This window comes from Pongo pygmaeus, chromosome 13 (assembly GCF_028885625.2).
Source record: "Pongo pygmaeus isolate AG05252 chromosome 13, NHGRI_mPonPyg2-v2.0_pri, whole genome shotgun sequence".
In the NCBI taxonomy this organism is placed as follows: Eukaryota; Metazoa; Chordata; class Mammalia; order Primates; family Hominidae; genus Pongo; species Pongo pygmaeus.
In genome coordinates, this window is record NC_072386.2 from 16,441,545 (window position 1) to 16,463,214 (window position 21,670).

The 21,670-nt window shown below is 38.0% G+C and overlaps 1 pseudogene; it reads right to left on the bottom strand.

The window, feature by feature from the left end:
* Positions 1-15,917: 15,917 nt before the first annotated feature.
* LOC129044425 (S-phase kinase-associated protein 1-like) lies at positions 15,918-20,409 on the bottom strand (annotated as a pseudogene).
* Between the last annotated feature and the right edge of the window lie 1,261 nt (positions 20,410-21,670).

Below are 21,670 nucleotides of genomic sequence, written 5' to 3' on the forward strand. Positions count from 1 at the left end.
GTAGTTTTATAACATATTATAAAGTCAGGAAAGTGTGAAAGTGTGAGTCCTTTAACTTTGTTCTTCAAGATTGTCTTAGCTATTTTGGGTCCTTGAAATTTCACATGAATTTTAGAATGGACTTTTCTATTTCTGTAAAAAAATGCCATTAGGATTTTTATAGGGATTGCTTAAATCTATAGATTACTTTGAGGAGTATTGACATGTCAACAATATTAAGTATTTTAATCCATGACCATAGAAGGCCTAAATCATACTTGTTGAGAGATGGTGCTTTTAAGTCATCATTTGTTTTTGTCTGGTAATTAGCTTAATCATTACTGTCACTTTACAATTGCCGCCCATTTCTTTGAGGAATCTGAGAGAAAAATTATAGGACAGTTTGGCTGGAAAACCAGAGATCACAACCAAAGTTCTGTTTATGGAGCCTCGTTTCCTCCACCGGCTCTCGGTGACACTGCCTTCTCCAGGTCCTTGTGCCAGGTCAGCCTCTGACCAGACTTGCTCAGTTTTCTTTCTATACCTCTGTCTCTGCTGTGGTTAACTACTTCTTTATAATATAGTTTTTATTAATTTTCATCATTTTTGAGAGTCTGAAACTTAGTGTGCAGTCTAACAAATATTTTTTAGTAGTTAAATTAATGAAGTACCTTAAAATCATAAAAGTAACTAAAATTTAAACTGTTATTCAATAGTAAGAAAGTGGTTTACATTATATTTACTGAAACCCCAGACTTCTTTACTGAATTTCATCTTATCACTTTTCTGAACTATGAAGGAGATAGTGATGTTAATTACATATGAAATTCTTGGTTCAGGTTATGATATTTGAAATTTTTCTAATCCTTAGTAAAATTTCTGCAAGTGTAATAAACTCTGGTATATTTTTTTCCCACAGTTCATATATTTGAAAGGATTCACCAGATTACACAAAGTGCACTTTTTTTTTTTACAAAAATGCAAATTATGTGATACAACAAGAGAAAGAAAAAGCAAGCAAACATTGGGAGTCCAAGAGACATTTTGACATCCCAACTCTCCAGGGCCACCTTCTTTTCATACACAGGACCAGGCTGTGTCTCTAATTTGAACCTCTAAGATCTGGACCAGGAATTTTGGCTTTGTGGGAGTTCAGAGAAGCCCTTATAGGGGTGTTATAAGTCCCTGTAGTCATATAAGCAAGCCACGCTTTTCACCTGGTTATGTCAGTGGCAAACCATTAGTAAAGAAAGTAAGTATCAAAGTCTCCAGGTCAGAACTTAAACAGAATTACATAAATCTTACTGACCCTAGCTTAGCGAAGAGTAAAAAACCAGATATCCAGGTGTTTCCAGATTCAAAGACAGAGGTTTTTCAGCCCAGCTACAAATCCATTTTTATCTACATACACATCTTGAAAACCTAAGAAAGTAGGAGGGTCCATACTAAAGATTTTTTTTTTTTTTTTGACAAGTTCTCACTCTGTCACCCAGGCTGGAGTGTAGCAGCATGATCAGGGCTCTCTGCAGCCTCAATCTCCTGGACTCAAGGGACCCTCTCGCCTCAACCTCCTGAATAGCTGGGACAATAGGCGTGTGCCACCGTGAGATAATTTTTTATTTTTTTGTAGAAATGGGGCCTATGTTGCCCAGGCTAGTCTTGCCTAAAGAAAGGTCTGGGTTTTACCCTTGGCTTCTTGGAGGTAATCTCTAGCTCTTGGAACATCATGCCTGATAGGAACATCTTTGCTTTCCTGGGGACCTTGAACCAGCAAGATATTAACAATGTGATTTAAAGTGGGGTTGGAGCTTTGAGTCACAGGCTACCAATTACATGTCCTGTAGGTCTGAAAACAAGACAGCCACATGCACAGTCAACTATCTAGTAATGGATAAGACTCTGGACATCAAGGCTCGGGGGAGCATCCCTGCTTGGCAATACTACCTAAGCAATGTCACACATTGATGCCAGGAAATGCTGTCCTGATTCCACAGGGAGAGAATGATAGGAAGCTTCACATTTGGTACTGTCTTGGGCTTTTCTCTATGCTTCCCTTTTCTTGACTGATATTAATCTGTATTCTTTCACTGTAATAAATCATAACCATGAGTCTAACACCTTTCAGTGAGTTCTGCGAGCCCTTCTAGTGAATTATCAAACCTGAAAGTAGTTTTGGGAATCCCTTGAACTTGCAACTGGTGTTAGAAGTGAGAGTGGTCTTGTAGACTGTGCTCCCTTTAAGTTTCACAGGAGATAAAAGATGGTCTTCTTTAAATCCCCCACATTCTGTATTTTATAATAAGAACACAGGACTGTTATCCTATATGATAGGCCGACATAGAGATTTCAGCAGGATGTGCCAGGGAAGCGTTGAAAGTACAGATTGGATGAATAAGAAATCATAGAATTGGCTCCAATCATGAAAGCTAAGGATAGAAGATTGAAGAGTATGGATGTTTGTTCTTTACCAAACAACTTAATCATTTAGAAGAGTAAAATATCAAAAATATTTACATGATATAATATAAAGGTACCTTTGGCAATTTCAAAGAGGAAATCTAAATGCATATAGAAAGAGAATCAAAGAAGAGGATGTTTGAAAAATAAAGACAATTCCAGGGCTTCAAGCCTGAGTGATAACGGGGCAATTATGAGTAGGAGAGGAGCAGGTTTTAGAGATTTGCTGCCTAGAAGAGTTTTGTGCTTGTTGAGCTTGAAGTAATCTGTAAGATACCCACATATAGGCCGAGCGCGGTGGCTGATGCCTGTAATCCAAGCACTTTAGGAGGCCGAGGTGGGTGGATCATTTGAGGTCAGAAGTTTGAGACCAGCTTGGCCAACATGGTGAGACCCCCATCTCTATTAAAAATACAAAAATTAGCCAGGCATGGTGGCAGGCACCTGTAATCCCAGCTACTCAAGAGGCTGAGGCAGGAGAATCACTTAAAATCGTGAGGTGGAGGTTGCACTGAGCCAAGATCACGTCATTGCACTCCAGCCTGGGTGACAGAGTGAGAATCCATCACACACACACACACAAAGATACCCACATATAAATAATCCACAGTAGCTTCTATTCTGGAGCTAAGAAGAGAAATTGAGCATGAACACATAGCAGTGATAGTTACTTAAAGCTGGTAAAATGGATAGAATTGCCAAGTAGAGGATGGAAATGAGAAGCAAAGAAGATTGGGGTAGGATTTTGTGAACACCTACATCAGAAATTAGGCAAAGGAGAACTGGGGAGGAGCAGGTGTTAGAGCTGTCATAAAGCCCAGCATAGCAACCTACAAAAGGGAGTCTTAGAGAGTGATGGCAGAAAATCAACGTAGCATTCTTTTTAAAACTGCATACTTATAAATGCACATTTTTGTTATCATTAGGCTTTTAGGCTTTTGTTTTCTTCTTGAACAAGTTTGAGTCAATAGAGCCTCATGACCCTTTTATATGCCAGCGCGTTTTTCTCTAAAAATCTCTCACAATACTACTTACAAGTTGTATTATCTGGTTGTCTTCTTCTTTTATAGATTGTAAATTTATTGAGGAAGGGCCTAGATACACAAGTAGCCCATAATTAGTGCTCCAGTTCAAAACATTCCTGTCATAGTTCAGTAGTTAAAAAAAAAAAAATCAGTCTTCCAGTAAAGGGAAGTACGGTTTCTCTGAACAAAAGCGAATCTCTGTGTCCCTTGAGTTACCTATTTTTATTACTAGAATATTTATTTTCAAAGTATAATTTTCAGAAATTAAAAATATGATGCAGGCCGGGCACAGTGGCTTACGCCTGTAATCCCAGCATTTTGGGAGGCTGAGGCAGGTGGATCACCTGAGGCCAGGAGTTCAAGACCAGCCTGACCAACATGGAGAAACCCCATCTCTACTAAAAATACACAGTTAGCTGGGTGTGGTGGCACATGCCTGTAATCCTAGCTACTCAGAAGGCTGAGGCAGGAGAATTGCTTGAACCCGGGAGGTGGAGGTTGCAGTGAGCCGAGATTGCACCATTGCACTCCAGCCTGGGCAACAAGAGTGAAACTCCATCTAAAAAATATATATATATTATATATATATATATATATAAAATATATATAATATAATATATATTATATATATAATATATATTATATTATATATAATATATATTATATATAATATATATATATAATATGTATATATATTTGAGGTCTTTAGAATTTTTTCTAAGGAAAAAAAAATATTCTCAGTAAAATTAGGTTCAGATGAAATAAGGAAACAGCTTCTGGACCAATGATGTGACATTCCTGAGCTGTTGTTTCTCTTCTGGACTTCTATCTGCCCAGAGTTCTTCCACAGGATCTCTGTGAAACTCAAATTAGAGAATGTATGGGAAAACTTTCTAAATTATGAAGTATTAAATTGTAAGAAACATGTCAGGAATCACTATTCCTTGCTGCTTCCCCAGGTGCCTCACCCTAATGGGATTCAGACCTACTTAGAGGAACAAAAATATAGAGACAAACACTTCCCTCACGCATGTAGGTGGATTTTAAAGGTCCTGCAATGAGATTAATGATCATTGCACATGTTAGATGTCCCCTTTCACACTTATTTTAAATTCATTTCTTCAGTCCATGTTAATTATGGAAGTCCCCTCCCCGTAAAGCAATAGAAATTCTGCTGTGTTTTGGCCGGGCGTGGTGGCTCATGCCTGTAATCCCAGCACTTTGGGAGGCCAAGGAGGGTGGATCACCTGAGGCCAGGAGTTAGAGACCAGCCTGACCAACATGCAGAAACCCCGTCTCTACTAAAAGTACAAAATTAGCCAGGCATGGTGGTACATACCTGTAATCCCAGCTACTAGGGAGGCTGAGACAGGAGAATCGCTTGAACCCGGGAGGCGGAGGTTGCAGTGAGCTGAGATCACGCCATTGCACTCCAGCCTGGGAAACCAGAGTGAAACTCCATCTCAAAAAAAAAAAAGTTCTGCTATGTTGCACTTGTGAAATGCTGGCATTTTGGTTTATGTTGTGAGGACTCACTTTACAATCAAAAAAGATAAAACTATTATAGAAATGTCTAACTATTAATAACTGTTGTTTAACTTCATTAGAAGAAAAGATAGCTTATCCTTGAAAATAATTTGTAAAACGTGGTGGCAACATTTTGAATTATTCTTATTTGAGTACACAGATTGTTTACCAAATACTTTCAACAAATTAAACAAAATGTGAAATTGCAATTTGACCTCTGCAACTGTCTTTCTCATCTATGATTTTATCACTTTTATAAGATCCTTGATAAGATTTCTCATGAAGCACGTGGATCAGCAAAAAACATTCTTGTTTTTTCGACTTCCTTGTTTTTTTCCACTTTGTCGTAGATTATTGTATTTCACTTTCTTTAAGCTATGTCCTCTAGCAGGCATAGCATCGGGGGCACCGCTGAGCCTGTTGGCATCTGTTAACATGGCTGTGGGATGTGATGAGTCATGGACTGTCCTGGGCATTACACAGTCCATTGACTTTGGATACAATAATATGTTCTTGTTTTACGTTGGCTGTACTATGATATTACTAAAAGGAAGGTGTTCCTTCCTAATTCCAATAAATTTCATTTCCATTTTGTGAGATCTGTCTTTGTAGTTCTTTGCCTGCTTTCTCTTCCCGTGGTTCTCCTTCATATTCTAGACTTTTTTTTTTTTTCAGCCTGAGGCGGAAGGACATTTCTTTGTGGAAAATAAATAAATGACATAACACATTAAATAATTCAAACTTGGCTCAGTTGAAGTGTTTACAGTCACAGAGTCTTGTACTATCCTTAACCAGAGTAATTTAAATTATACCCATGTTAGTATTTAAGTAACTAAAACATTACTCCCTTTGTGAACATCAAATCAACATTTTACCTGAATTCTGGGATTATCAGGATACAAAGCATTTCAGGTCTGTTACAGGTTATTTTTTTAGCAATCTCGAAAGTCTTTTTCCTACTTCAAAATTTGACAGTGTAAGAGAGGCCTTTTTCTGTGAGATTCTTTAAGATCAAATATATGTCAAACTCTCAGATAATATCTTCTAGCTAGAAATAACAAATATTACAGATCAGTACAATACAACCTTAGCTGTTGGTGAGACAATCTCTTTGATACTGAGAAAGTTTGAAAGTATGTCATACATCAGTATAAGAATAGATGCTCCTTGGTAAGGAGTAGCAGAATTCTGGGTAAATTGTACTTCTAATAGGTTTTTGTGATATTTTTAGGGTTCTCTACATGTACGATCATATAATCTGAGAAGAGAGATGATTTAATTTTCCCCTTTCCATTTTGGATATCTTTTTAAATTTCCTCTTCTTGCCTAATTGTTCTGGTTAGGACTTTAATTGCTATGTTGAATAGACTGGCAAACGTGGACATCCTTGCCTTGTTCTTGATCTTAGAGAAAACCCTTTCAGTCTTTCAACACTGAGTGTGATGTAAACTGGGGGCTTTTTTTTGTTTGTTTTTTTGAGACAGAGTCTGGCTCTGTCGCCTAGGCTGGAGTGCGGTGGCGCCATCTCTGCTCACTGCAAGCTCCGCCTCCCGGGTTCACGCCATTCTCCTGCCTCAGCCTCCCGAGTAGCTGGGACTACAGGCGCCCGACACCACATCCGGCTAATTTTTTGTGTTTTTAGTAGAGACCGGGTTTCCCCGTGTTAGCCAGGGTGGTCTCCATCTCCTGACCTCGTGATCCGCCTGCCTCGGCCTCCCAAAGTGCTGGGATTACAGGTGTGAGCCACTGCGCTCGGCCCCTGAGCTTCCTCCTTTTTCACAGTTGTTCTAGCTAAATGCTTGACAATTCTGTTCATGTTTTACATAATCAACCCTATGTTTCACTAATTTCTCTATTGTTTTTCTAGTCTCAATTTTGTTTATCTCTGCTGTAATCTTTATTGTATCTTTTTGTGTGCCAGATGTGTGAAGTTTCTTCTTTTTCTATTTCCTTAAGGAATAAAGGTGGGTTGTTGATTTAGTTCTTTTATAGTATAAATATCTACAGCTATAAAATTCCTTCTTCGTATTACTTTTTCAGCATCTCACAAGTTTCAGTATACTGTGTTTACATTTTTATTTCTCTCAATATATTTTCTAATTTTCCTTGTGTTTTTTTCTTTGACCCATTGGTTACTTAAGGGTTTGTTGTTTAATTTCCACATATTTGTAGACTTTCTAGTTTTCCTCCTGCTATTGATTTCTAGTTTCATTCCATCATAATAGAAAAGATACCTTGATGATTTTAATCTTTTAACTGTATTGAGACTTTTTTGGGGGCTTAGCCTATGGTCTACCCTGAATTATGCTCCATGTATACTTGAGAAAAAAATGTGTATTCTATTGTTGTTGGGTGAAGTGTTTTGTATATGTCTGTCAGTTTCAATTGGTCTATAATGTTTTTCAAGTCCTCTCTTTACTGATCTTTTCTCTGGATGTTTAGTCAATTATTGAAATGTGATATTAAAGTCCCTATAATTCTTGTACATCAGTATTTTCCTCCTTTCAGTTATGTCAACATCTGTTTCATAAATTTAGGAGCTCTGATGCTTAGTGTGTATATATATATATATAAATATATATATATTTTTATAAATGTTATATCTTCTTGGTGAACTGACCCTTTTGTCGTTACATAGCGTCCTTCTTTCTCTCTTGTGACAGCTTTCAACTTAACATCTCTTTTATCCAATATCGATATAGCCACTTGCTGCTCTTCTGTTAATATTTGCATGAATTATTTTTTTCCATTCTTTCCCTTCCCCAGTGCATGTCTTCAGATTTATAAGAAGTCTTGTGTAGACAGTATATAGTTGCATCTTGTTTTTTTATCCATTCTGCCAAAATATATCTTATGATTAGAGATTTACTATTGCTATTTTGCTAATCTTTTCTCTATGTCTTATAGGTTTTTTCCCCTTATTTCCTCGCTTACTGCCTTCCTTTATGTTCAGTTGATTTTTCAGTGACACTTATTTGATTTTCTTCTTATTTCTCTTTGTGTACATTCTCTAGATATATCTTTTGTGTTACCATGGGGATTATATAAAAGTTAAGTTAGAAAAATCAATTTTAAACTGATAGCAACTTCAATCACATACAAAAACTCTACTCCTTTATAACTCTCTTCACACTCCCACTTTATGTTATGTCACAAATTATCTTTCTGTATTGTGTACCCATTAATATAGATTTATACTTATGCTTTTTAAACTTTAAATCCTATTAAATAATTAAAAGTGGCATTACAAATGAAAATTATAATAACACAATTTTTAAATATTTGTCCATACATTTATCTTTACCAAAGAATTTTACATTTTTATAGGGCTTGAAGTTACTGCCTAGTGTCCTTTGTTGCAAGTTGAAGGACTTTCTTTAACATTTCTAATAGGAATGGTGTAGTGGTTACTATCAAGCAAGTGACATCAGTTGTCTATCACCAGGAGTGAGAACCCTGACACTTCTGCCTACTGCATCTTGGTATTGGAGTTGCCAAGGAAAACACAGTACAGCCAATCGCTGAATAGATTAATGCTTCACTTACATAGAGTAGAGGCAGAGCACGGCCAGCTCCACTAGTGGTCATGGGTCTCCCATGGCCAGCAGGTCCTGCCCAGCAGCTGACACAGGACAATTTGTCTGTACATACCTCTCTTGTGCTACAGAAGAACCCTTCCCCTCCCTGCAGGGGGCAAATATAGTATCAGGTTTGGCTGGGTACCATAATATGTGCAATTTTAAGCTGAACGAAGGAATACACATTGAGTCTGAAACAGGCTAAAATATTCCCACACAAGTGATAATCCCAGTACAGGATACGAAGGTTCTTTATTCTCGTGATAAAGAAGTGGTCCAGACCCTAGGCCCATTGTCACATGGCCAGGCGAGGGTCCAAAGATTGCATGCACAAGACTGCCTTTCCCAACAGTAACAAACTCCTCAGTTTTTATCTAGAAATGTCTTACTTCTCTTCATTTTTTTGAAAAACAGTTTACTGAATGTAGTATTCTCAGTTGACCGGATTTTAAAAAATCAGTTAAATATATCATCCCACTGCCTTTTGGCCTGCAAATTTTCTGATGAGAAATTCACTGTTAATATTATAGATTTTCTTTTACATACTAAGTCACCTATCTCTTGCTGCTTTCAAGATTCTCTTTGACTTTTGACAATTTGATTATAATATGTCTTAGTGTGGATCTTTGTGGATCCATCTGATTTAAAATTCACTGAGCTTCTTGTATTTATATATTCTTTTTTTTTTTTGAGATAGTCTCATTCTGTCACCCAGGCTGGAGTGCAATGGTGTGATCTCGACTCATTGCAACCCCTGACTGCTAGGTTCAAACGATTCTTGTGCTTCAGCCTCTTGAGTAGCTGGGACTACAGGCACACACCACCACACACGGCTAACTTTTTTTTGTATTTTTAGTAGAGGCAGGGTTTCACTATGTTGGCCAGGCTGATCTCGAACTCCTGACCTCAGGTGATCCACCTGCCTTGGCCTCCCAAAGTGCTGGGATTACAGGCATGAACAACAGCACCCAGCCTGTGTATTCATTTCTTTCCTCATACTTGGGAACTTTTCATCCATTGTTTCTTCAGATAAGCTCCCTGTCTCTTTATCTCTTCTTCCTATGGTAATTCCATAATGCGTATGGTTCACTCGACAATGTCACATATGTCCCTTAAACTCTGTTCACTTTTACTCATTCTTTTTTCTTTTTGCTCCTCAGATTCAACAATGACAAATATCTTTAAGTTTACTGATTCTTTCTTTTGCCTGATCAAGTCTCCCTATAGTAAATTTTTCAACTAAGTCACTCTGTTTCTCAGGTTCAGAATGTTTGTTTGTTTCCTGTGATTTTAAAATTATCTCTTTGTTAATATTCTCATGTTGTTCATAAAATATCTTCCTGAGTTTGCTTGTATGTCTATGTTCTCCTTCAGCTCATTTAGCATACTTTAGACATCTTTATTGTTTGAACATCTTTATCAAATAAGCCCAAGCTCTGCTGTTCTTTAAGATCAGTTACTGGAGATTTATTTTGTTCCTTTGAAGGGGCTATGTTTTCCTGTTCCTTTGTGTGTCTTGTGATCTTTTGCTGAAAATTGAGCATTTGAAAAAAGTAGCCTTGTCTCCTAGCTTTTTGTGGACTGGCTCTGTGCAGGGGAAGACCTTTACTAATCATCCTGGCATAAGGGTACAAGCTCCTTTCATACCTTTACTGGAGATGTGTCTTTCCTTGCCTTGTGTGTATGCTTTTGTTCCAGTTCCCCACATACAAGGCTGCTTTAAATGTCTTAATTTCTCAAAGAGGCATATTGCTGCTGCTTCTTAGAGGTCAGGGAATTTTTATTGTATTCTTTTGTCTATAATCTGTGCCACCGGGGGTCTTCTGACTGCTTGTGGCTCTTAGTCACCATGGTGCCTGTCTGTTTTAAATGACCTTGAACCTGCTATTCAAACTATACCAGCACTTCCATCAGCTTTTTAAATCAGGTAAGATAGAAATAGTCTTCCAGTCAATCTCCAGATAAGCTCCTCTCTTCCTCTTCCAGCTTGAGGCTGGAACTTGGATTGGGCAAATTCCTCCTGATCACATCACACTGTGTTGAAGAGGAGGTGGGTTAAGGGCAAGAAAAATGCCATGAAATTTCAGTTAGGCATTTGCTTTGTTTCTTAGCTAATTTTAGGAGTTCTTACAAAGTGACTTTGGTCTATATATTTTTTATTTGACATTTTTATGGGAAAATATGGCCCTGGAGCTTCCTAGTCTGCCACTTGCTGATATATCTTTAACGAATGAAATAAATTAATAAAATCAGAAACAGGACATATTTTATAATATAAATATACAATATCTTAAGAAGAGCAATTTGGACGCTGGCATGAATGTTAATCCTTCTCTTTTAGCAAAAACGTTTCCACATTATTAATAGCGCTCCCTCTCTCAGGGAGTGCCAAAGTGCATTCTTTTAGTATTGGAGACCCAGCTCTTAGTGTTTAGGTTTATGTACATCTGCTCTGCTTCTGAACAGTACGTTGCTTCAGAGTTAATTATTTTATTACCTACTTCTAAAAGAAGCAGTAGCTTGTAGTTTGGCGTAGTTGTCAACTGCTTACATTTAAAATAATACAACATAATTTAATGTCTGACTGTGATAAATGCCTGTGAGATTTGCCTCCAGATGCAGGCACTGGTACCCCCTTACTGGGCATCCTTCTCTCATACCCTGTTCTCCAAAGACCCTCAAACCTTTTCTTCCCGTGGAGGAGTATATTAGTCTGTTTTCACACTGCTCATAAAGACATACCCGAGACTGGGTAATTTATAAAGGAAAGAGGTTTAACTGACCCACAGTTCCACATGGCTGAGGAGGCCTCAGAATTATGGTGGAAGAGCAAGGGATGCCTTACCCAGGCAGAGAGAAACAGAACCAAGTGAAAGGGTTTCCCCTTATAAAACCATCAGATCTCGTGAGACTTATTCACTACCACAAGAACAGTATGGGGGAAACCGCCCCTATGATTCAATTATCTCCCGCTGAGTCCCTCCCACAATATGCGGGAATTATGGGAGTTACAATTCAAGATGAGATTTGAATGGGGACACAGCCAAACCCTAGCAAGGCGTTCTTGTAAAGGAGTGGCATCAAATCCTCCTTACTTCCTCATTGTCATGATCCTGCATTTAATTGATGGGGCAATTCCACACAGTACAGTATCCCTGTAACTCTGCAATTCCCCTGAATATAGAGAGCATCCAGGTGAAACTGTACCAAGTCTCCATTAAAAGAAGACAAAATAACAATTTAAAAAGTGTAAGAATGAAAATTTTTGTTTTCTCAGCCATCATATAAGCATTTGTATTATAGAAACTTGTAGTCAAATATTATGGAGTCATGTTTGTTAGAGATTTAAAACATGATATAATTGTAATGTATCATATTTAAGCAAATAAGTGATTCTGTACCAGCTACTTGAATTGGACATATTTGATTTTTTGATGCTAAGTTGTAAATAATTGATACATTTTATAAATATGTAGTATGAGTTTCAATTCAGATTCTTTGAGAACAGTTCCCTAAATGGAAACATTAAAAGTCATGGAATGCAGTAAAAAGGAAATTACTAAAAACACCTACAAAACATAAAGATGAAATTCAAGTGGTCCAATGGATAGGAAAATGTCCTGGAGTTGAGAAAATTAAGGACCTTAAAAAATTATTGATCAAGTGGCTTCACCCAAGAGTACCACTTTTTTAAAAACAGGATATGAGAAGATTTAAATGATGTAGTTCCGAACACTTAGAAATGTATCTCATGGCCTTAAACAGGATAGACTCTTAAAAACAGTCAGATTAACACCTTACGCTGTCCTGAATCCTATTCAAATGGGATTTCAAGCATTTATGAGCACACCATGGTAGTAAGAAATTGGAAGAAACTGCAACCTTTAACATGAGGATGTTTGCAAAATGGTGCAAAGTTGGAAGAGGAATAGAAATTACAGAAACATCTCTCTATAGCATTATAATTGCTAAATGTGTATATTTAGCACTTGATTTTATAGATGAAAAATTGAAACTTAATTTAAGAATAAATGTCTTTATTATTTCTATTTATAGATAGAGAACAGGAATGGAGAATTCAAATGACTCCCCAAAGTCACACGGTAATTTTAAATGTTGAAAATGTGACCCAGATCAGACTCCAATTTTGTGGGTCTCTTTATGTATGTTCTGCCTTTCAGAATCAGGAATAGTCCCTATTGACTCTCAGTAAAAGTGGTGACGATGCTAAAATACAAGGTCCTTAATGTAGATTTGAGATTTTCTAAATAAGTTACTTTTTTTTTTTTTAGAAATAGTTTGACAAAAGTGTCATTCATTTTTTTCAACAGATGTTATTGGAGTGCTTATTTTATGTCCCTGGGTCTGAATATTTTCTTTGTTGTTATTTAAAGTAATGAATAAGCAGAAGCAGATATAGATTACCAATTTACATTAAGTAATGTGTTTGTTAATGGGTGTACCTCTAAATTAATATACTGGATTCTTTCAGATAAATATCATTTCACTGTTTTAATAGATAAACAGATGAACTTTATTAGAGGTTAAATAATATTGCCAACGTCATACAGCAAATAGTTGACCCAGACTTGGAACCCAAGTCAGCAAAGATTGCGAATCCCTTAATTTTCAGCGATGTCACACTGAGTGATAGGATCTCACAGTTTCACTAACAGAAAAGTTGTTGACATATGTAAACTCTAAATTTAATTGTTCATAAGAAACTAACAATTTACATAGATTTGAAATGAATCAGGCATCTAGAAATAAAATGTACTTAAATACGCAGTGATAGTCATTTTGGGGACAAAGAGTAAATTTAGTGGCTTACCAGCCACTAAAAATGGGTTTCTGCTGGCTAGAGATGAGACTCATCCATGGAATGGGCAGGAAGATTTTAAATGAATGTTCCCCATCCTGTGCATTGAACGCAAGACCACAGCGCTTCAGGCAGTTGCATAATCCGTTACTCCTGGCCACTCACACAGATGAAGTTATGAAGGGACAAAAAGTGTGGTATGGAGAATATGGTTTCTGTACTCAGAGACATCTGGATATGAATTCCAATTTCCCCACTCACCCACTGTTTCTTTGAGTAAGTAATGCTAATCCTTAGTTTCCTAACTTGTAAAATTTGGGTAGTAAGAGCTAGCCATAGTGTTATAAAATAATATATATGAAACTCCTACACAGGGCCCAAAACACCATATGCACTCAGTCCAAAACCCACACCCACGGTGTTCCAGATGCTTAGCTCACTCATTTCCTTACAGGCATCTGGAGATGGAGAGCCCCATATAATAAAAGCTGACTTTTTTTTGAGACAGAGTCCAGTTCTGTCACCCAGGCTAGAGTACAATGGCGTGATCTCGGCTCACAGCAACTTCCACCACCCGGATTCAAGCGATTCTCTTGCCTCAGCCTCCCGAGTAGCTGGGATTACAGGCATGCGCCACCACGCCCAGCTAATTTTCTATTTTTAGTAGAGACAGGGTTCTCCGCGTTGGTCAGGCTGGTCTGTAACTCCCGATCTCAGGTGATCCGCCCACCTCGGCCTCCCAAAGTGCTGGGATTACAGGCGTGAGCCACTGGGCGCGGCTGGCAAAAACTGACTTCTATTAAGGGCTTATCACATGAGCATAGGTAAAGGAGGGCAAAAATGATCGTTCATTTTACTTCCTTAAATAGGCAATACAAACGAAACAGCGATAAATTCATTGCTTAGGTTTTCCAGAAAAGTTTTTATAGTTTCAGGAATGGCATCTCAAAGGAAAGATAATTCTATGAACTTACCACAGTTTGTTTAACCATTCACTATAGGAAAACATCTGGGTTATTTCCAGCTTTTGGTTAATACAATAAAGCCACTATGAACAACTGTACACGCTTTCATGTGAACAGAAATGTTCATTTCTCTGTAATACTGTAATGCCTAAAACTTTTATTGCTGGGCTGTATGATAGATATGTGTTCAGTTTTATTTAAAAAAAAACCACATAATTTTATGAAAGCACCGTCTATTTTATAAACACCACTTAGTCTTAAGTCCTGAAGACTTTCTCCTATGTTTATTTTTCTAAAATATTTATAGTTTTAGGCCAGGTGCGGTGGCTCACACCTGTAATCCTAGCACTTTGGGAGGCTGAGGAGAGCAGATCACCTGAGGTCAGGAATTAACCGCCACCAGCTTGGCCAACATGGTGAAACTCGTCTCTAGTAAAGACGCAAAGATTAGCCGGGCGTGGTGTTGGGCGCCTGTAATCCCAGCTGCTTGGGAGGCTGAGGCAGGATAATTGCTTGAACCCGGGAGGCGGAGGTGGCAGTGAGCCGAGATGGCGCCACTGCACTCCAGCCAGGGAGAATTTGTGATTCATTTTTAGCTCATTTTTGGTAAAATGTGAGGTTGAATGTAAAGTTCATTATTTTATCCATGGATGCATAATAATTGTCCCAATACAATTTATTGAAAGGTTATCCTTCCTCCATTTAATTGTTTTTACAGATTCGTTGGGCATAATTTTGTGGGTCTATTTTTGGATTTTCTACTCTGTTCCTGTGTTCTAGGCGTCTCTGCCTCTGCCAGCAACACATTGCATTGTTTTCTGTAGACATATAGCAACACCAGGCACAGGGATTCCTCTCACTTTACTCTTTTTGAAAATTGTTTTCACTATTTTCGGTCCTGTGCCTTTCCATATACGTTTTAAAAGAAACTTGTTTATGTCTACAAAACACTTTGTTGGGACTTTCATAAAAATTGTACTAAATCTATAGGTCAACTTTTGAAGTACTGACATCTTTAATATGTTGAAATTTCCAATTCATGAACATGGTATATATCCATTTATTTAGGTCTTCTTTGATTCTTTTCATCAGCATTTTCTAAATTTTAGGATACAGATCTTTTATGTATTTTGTTAAAATTTGTACATAATTTAGTACCTAAATATTTCCTTTTTTATGAAATAATTTTAAATCATATTGTGTTTTAAAGTCCATCTCCACATGTCTTTCGTTAGTACGTTTTTGTGTGTTGATCTTATATCCTAAAAACTTGCTGAATTCACTTAACTAGTTCTACTCAGAAAATCACGTCATCTACAAACTGGGAGTGTTTTAATTTTTTCTTTTTTTTTTTTTTTTAAATAGAGAACCCAAGTTTAGTTTTATTAAGAGGAAAAAGAAAGAAACTTTCAATCATACCAGAAGAAACTTAGCCATACACTTGGAAACTACTCAGATTGCTCATGCAATGATGACAATATTCTGCTAACAGAATTGATTTGCTGCTGCATTTGTCTAACATTAGCAACTGTAAACAGAGCAGTACAACTAGTGTTTGGAACTGTCTTTATAGTGTTACAGTGTCAGACACATTTTGCTTCTCATCACACCACAGTTCTCTTAGTGCACCTCGGCTTCCTTCTCTTCCATAAAGTCATTTTGATATTGAAGGACTTGTCAGTTTCCTTAGGAGTTTTCCCCTTGATCATATTGGCAAGAGTGTTGTATGTAACATCAAGGAAACTTGATGTCTAAGTAGTCTGCAGCCAGAATAAGTTTAAAAAGTGCTCCTTGGTCAACTTTAAGGAATTCCTGATCCCAGACAGGAGTATGGTCTGTTCCCCTTTCTTTGTTCTCATCACCCTGGGGAGGAGGAGGGTCGTCCTTGTGGTGAGTGCACCACTGAATGACCTTTTTAAATATTGCTGCATTAACATTTGCTAGAGGAACTAGGTCATCATATCCTTCATCATTCATCATCCACTCAAATCTTCCAACATGGTCTTGATAATCACAGATTATTTCTCAATTTCCATATCAACTTCAAATATCTCTCCATCAGAACTGCATCACGAATGGGGCAACTTATTGTTTTTTGTTTTTTGTTTTTTTTTTTTTGAGACGGAGCCTCGCTCTGCAGCCCAGGCTGGGGTGCAGTGGCGTGATCTCGGCTCACTGTAAGCTCCACCTCCCACGTACATGCCATTCTCCTGCCTCAGCCTCCCGAGTAGCTGGGACTACAGGCGAACGCCACCACGCCCGGCTAATTTTTTGTATTTTTAGTAGAAACGGGGTTTCACTGTGTTAGCCAGGATGGTCTCAATCTCCTGACCTCGTGATCAGCCCGCCTCCACCTCCCAATGTGCTGGGATTACAGGCGTGAGCCACTGCGCCCGGCCACAAATGGGGCAACTTTTCCAAAAGCTGCCACTTCTAGATCAGGAACATACTGTTCTTTGTAAAAGGCAACAGTTTTTTCTTTGCCAGGGGGATTCAGTGATGTGATTCTACCTACATTGTTTCAAGAAATGTTACAAGAAAAATCAAAGCAACACTCTCGAATTTTGGGGACTTATCAGTTATTCCTGCTGATGTGCAGCCAAGGACCCTGAAAAAGATTTTTAACTTGCCAACTAACAAGACATCACTTACACAGTAAAACATTTCAATGTTAGAGAGATTTTAAAAAATACTTTGTAAGCACTTACAGTTCAAACAAGCAACATACTATTCCAGTTACACATTTTTACAACAATGCATACAGTGAGTCAGCTCAGAGCCTCATTCACAAAATAATTTACCTTCTTATTCCTTTAGGATAAATTTTACCTAAACCTCTGTTAGACATTTTTTAACAGACACACAGACCAAGCACTTCATACAGGCGCTTCAGGAGCTACTCAGTAGCTGCTAGAACATCCTTTCTACTCAGCCAGAAGCTAAGGGGTTGTTGGGAGAAGGGGCATGGCAGGAGGCAGGTAGAAAGAGGAAGCAGCTCCTACCTGTCAACAAAGCATTGTATTTACTTTTGGTTTTAAGTGACCACTTTCTAGGTCTCACCAAATGCACTTTTTAATGACAATATTTTAAATTACAAATATGCAATATTCTGCTTAGACCTTAAGACGCTTTATGAAAACTGAAGCATAACCTTGTTTTTATGGTAAATGGGATTTTGAATTTTTTTTTAAAGCTACAATGAGTTGAGATACACACGCAGAGATACATGCACACACATATTCAGATTAATGAAGAAATCATATTGTGAAGTCTCTAACATCAGAGGCCTATTTTTAGTGCTAAGGTTAAACAAATAATCAGTAGTTTTCATCTTATTTTAGTTCTGAAATGCATATGCTCTTTTAACCATGAGTACCTTGAAGATCAAAGCGTTACCTAGCATGAAGGGAAACTTTGCTCATCTGTTAAAGATGTCTCAGAATTTAAGTGAACTCTATCTTGCAGTCTCTGGGAGGAAAATAACTTGAAAATGGGCAAAAGAAAGCATGAAAAATCAGGGTACAGTGGCTCACGTGTGTAATCCCAGCACTTTGGGAGGCCAAGGTTGAGAGATCACTTGAGGTCAGGAGTTCGAGACCAACCTGGCCAACATGGTGAAACCCGCATCTCTACTAAAAATACAAAAATGAGCTGGGCGTGGTGGCAGGCACCTGTAATCCCAGCTACTCTGGAGGCTGAGGAAGGAGAATTGCTTGAACCCTGGAAGCAGAGGTTGCAGTGAGCCAAGATCATGCCACTGCACTCCAGCCTGGATGATGGAGCAAGACTGCACCCCCTGTCCCCCAGTAAAGAAAGCATGAAAATTCGGGCAGTCTACATAGATGCTATGGAAAAGAAAGACTGGATGCAGGCCAGGTTGATTTGTTTGTTTTTTCCAAAGTTCATTTATTTATTTATGTATTTATTTATTTTTACTGTGGTGAAATATGCATAACATAAAATTTGCCACTTTAACCATTTTAAAGTGTGTAATTAAGTGACTTTAAGCATGTGCACAATGTTACACAAGCATCACTGCTATCTATTACCAGAAATTGTGGATAATCCCAAACAGAAACTGTGTAGTCAAAGTCCCCATACCCCATACTTCCAGCATGGAAGTTGACACTTCCCTCTTATAGGGCTTCAGAGACAGGATAAAAGACTCCTTACTTTCCTCCTTTTGTCATTGGTATTACCCAAGTGAAAACATGTAGAGATCTCTGGTGGTGGGTGGGGTGCAGACCCATACATCATGGTAATCTGCGCTCTACTTTTCTGCTTCTGTGAATTTATCTATTCTAGGCACTTCATATATGTGGAATCATAAAATATCTGTCACTTTGCCTCTGCCTTATTTCACTTAGCCTAATGTTTCAAGGTTCATTCATGTTGTAGCAAGCACCAGGTATTTCATTCTCTTTTTAAGGCTGAATAATATTCCACGGTGTGTACATGCTGCGTTTTGTTTATCCATTCATCTGTCCACACACTTGGGTTGCTTCCACCTTTTGTTTGTTGTGATTGATGCTGTTGTGCACGATGGTATACGAGTATCTGGTTGGGTCTTTCTTTGGGGTCTGTATCTAGAAGTGGAATTATTGGATCATATGGTAATTCTAATTTTTTGAGGAACCACCAAACTGTCTTTCACAGAGGATGCATCATTTACATTCCCCCCAACAGTTGCACAAGGGTTCCAACTTCTCACCAACACTTGGTATTTTCCATTTTTTTCCAATAACGACCATCCTAAATGGGTATGAATTGGTTTCTAATTGTGGTTTGGCTTTGCAATTCCCTAGTGACCAGGTATGTTGAGCATCTTTTCATGTGCTTACAGGCTATTTATATATTTTTGGAGAGATGTTGATTCAAGTATTTGGTCAATAAAAAAATTCAGTTAGTTTTATTGTTGTTTTGAATTGCAGAAGTTGTTTATCTATTCTGGATATTAAACTCCTATCAGATATATGCTTTGTAAGTATTTCTGTGAGTTGTGTTTTTACTTTTTTTATATTTTTTTTGAGACAGAGTCTCATTCTGTCCCCCAGGCTGGAGTGCAGTGGTGCGATCTCCTCTCACTGCAAGCTCCACCTCCGGGGTTCACACAATTGTCCTGCCTCAGCCTCCCAAGTAGCTGGGACTACAGGTGCCCACCACCACACCTGGCTAACTTTTTGTATTTTTAGTAGAGACGGGGTTTCACTGTGTTAGTCAGGATGGTCTCAATCTCCCGACCTCGTGATCCACCCACCTTGGCCTCCCAAAGTGTTGGGATTACAGGCATGAGTCACCACGCCCAGCCTTTACTCTCTTGCTAGTAGTATCCTTTGATGCAGAAATTTTTTAATTTTGATGAGTCCAATTTCTCTACATTTTTCCTGTTGTTGCCTGTGTTTTTGGTGTCATATCTGAGAACACTGACAAATCTAATGTCATGAAGATTTTCCAATGGTTTCTTCTAAGAACTGTATAGTTTTAGCTCCTAAATTTATGTCTTTAATCCATTTTGACTTAATTTTTGTATGTGATGTAAGGCAAAGGTCTAATTCATTCATATACATGTGAATATCCCGATTTTCCACACCATTAGTTGAAAAGACTGTCCTTGCCTCACTGAATAGTCTCAGCACCTTTATTGAAACTCATTTGATCATGTATGTGAGGGCTTATTTCTACGTGCTGTGTTCCATTGCATTCATCTTTGTGTCTACCCTTATGGCAGACCACAATATTTCATTACCATAGCTTTGTGGTAAGTTTTAAAATCAAGAAGTGTGAGAACTCCAACGTTGTTTCTCTTTTTCAAGATTGTTTTGGCTCTTCAGGTTCCCTTGAGATTCCATATGAATCTTAGAAAGGGTTTTTTGTCTTTTAACCATGAGCATGGGATGTCTTTCCATCTGCTTAATGTCTTCTTTAATTACTTTCAGCAACATTTTGTAGTTTTCAGTGTACAGGTCTTTCACTTCCATGATCAAGTTTATTCCTAGGTATTTTCTGTGATGCTATTGTAAGTGGGATTGTTTTTCTTATTACCTTTGCAGGTTGTTCATTGTTAGTGTATAGCAACACAACTGGATTTGCTGATTGATTTTTTACCTGTAACTTTGCTGAATGTGTTTGTTAGATCTAATACTTTTTCCTTGTTTGTTTTTGTGGAATCCTTAGGGTTTTCTGCATAAAGATCACCTTAGTGACCAGACATAACATTACTTCTTACTTTCTAATTTCAATTCCTTTTTAAATTTTTTTCTTGTTCATTTACTCTGGACAGAACACCCAGAGTTATGTTAATTGAAGTGGAAGGAGTGGGCCTCTTTATCTTGTTCCAGATCTTAAGAAAAAAAAAGTTCAGTCTATTAGCATCAAGTATGATGGTAGCAGGGAGTTTTCTTACATATATAGTGTTTATTATGTTGAAAAAGTTTCCTTCTGTTTGTAGTTTATTGAGTTTTTTTTTTTAATTATGAGAGGATGTTGATCTTTTTCAAATGCTTTTCCTGAATCAATTGGGATGGTCATATGGTTTTTTCCCCTTCCTTCTTTTAACTCTGCTTGCTAGTATTTTCTTTTTTTTTTTTGAAACAGAGTCTCACTCTGTTGCCCAGGCTTGAGTGCAGTGGCACGGTCTCAGCTCACTGCAACCTCCGCCTCCTGGGTTCAAGCAATTCTCCTGCCTCAGCTTCCTGAGTAGCTGGGACTACAGGCCTGTGCCATCAGACCCAGCTAACTTTTTATATTTTTAGTAGAGACAGGGTTTCACCATATTGGCCAGGCTGGTCTTGAACTCCTGACCTCGTGATCTACCCATCTCGGTCTCCCAAAGTACTGGGATTACAGGCGTGAGCCACTGCACCTGGCCATCAGTTTGCTACTATTTTCTTGAGGATTTTGTGACAATATTCCTAAGGGATATTGGTCTGTAGTTTTCTTTTCCTATACTACCTTTTTCTGGCCTAGGTATCTGGGTAATGCTGGCTTCAAAGAATGAGTTAGGAAGTGTTCTCTCCTCCTCCACTTTTTGGAAGGGTTTGAGAAAGTCTGATGTAAATCTTTCTTTAAAATGTTTGTTAGAATTTACCAGAATAGCCCTCTGATCCAGGCTTTTCTTTGTCAAGAGAAATACTTAATACACTTAAATGTAAGGCACAAGTTGGTAGCTGGTTTCAATCCCATCTCCAGCTGCCTGACTCCAAACCTGTATCAACAGACAGCATATGCTATCAGATCCCAGGGAGTCTTCTCATATTCTCTAACTTGACCCATACAGGCCCTAAACAGGTACAGTAGGATTTGACTGACCTTTAGGAGAGA